Raw genomic sequence first — 718 nt, forward strand, 5'->3', positions numbered from 1 at the left:
GATGTTTCTCATTGTCTCCCTTTTCCCACCTCCACCCAGCGCCTGCTCTCCCCTCCCCTGGCCTTCACCACACTGCTGTCTGTGTCTATGGCTTATGCATATGTGCTCTTTTGCTACTTTCTTCACCTTCTTTCATCCAGTCCCCCCTGCCCCCTCCCTCTGACAGCTGTCAGTACATTCTACATATTCATGCCTGTTTCTATTTTGTTCATCAGTTTATTTTGTCCATTACATTCCACATATAAGTGAGAAAAAATATGGAACGCTTCGCGAATTTGCGTGTCACCTTTGTCCAGGGTCTATGCTAATTTTCTCTTTATTATATGCATAGTATATGTATTTACATATAAGTTTAGTATATGTATTTCTGAAGCAAGCACTCTACCCTTTTCATATTAGCAATAAAGTTGGAGGAGGGAAGGCGAGATTTCTATACGTAAGTAATACAAGGTGAAAAAGAGGCAAAAATCAAGTGCTGTGGGACCCCTAGAGGAATGAATGGCAGCATCGGACGTGTAAGAATGGAGAAGCTGACTCAGGGGAAGAGCCCTAGAGAGTGGAAACTATCTAAACTAGTCAAACGTACAGAAGCAGGGAGTTCCTTCCTCGCACAGCTGCATGCCAGGGACGGCTCTCTGATGGCCCTGTCCACCCCGTGGGAGCCTACACCCCCGAGCTCCTCCTCGGAGTGAGCAGTCCCCACTGCTTGGGGGCAGGA

The 718-nt window shown here is 46.9% G+C and overlaps 1 non-coding gene across 1 annotated transcript; it reads right to left on the reverse strand.

Annotated features, from left to right (window-relative positions):
- Nucleotides 1-251: 251 nt before the first annotated feature.
- LOC132220242 (U6 spliceosomal RNA) lies at nucleotides 252-356 on the reverse strand. The gene has a single exon (XR_009449742.1). It is a non-coding gene; the product is annotated as a U6 spliceosomal RNA (small nuclear RNA).
- Nucleotides 357-718: the final 362 nt, after the last annotated feature.

The sequence above is a fragment of the Myotis daubentonii genome, chromosome 17 (assembly GCF_963259705.1).
Source record: "Myotis daubentonii chromosome 17, mMyoDau2.1, whole genome shotgun sequence".
NCBI classification, from domain to species: domain Eukaryota; kingdom Metazoa; phylum Chordata; class Mammalia; order Chiroptera; family Vespertilionidae; genus Myotis; species Myotis daubentonii.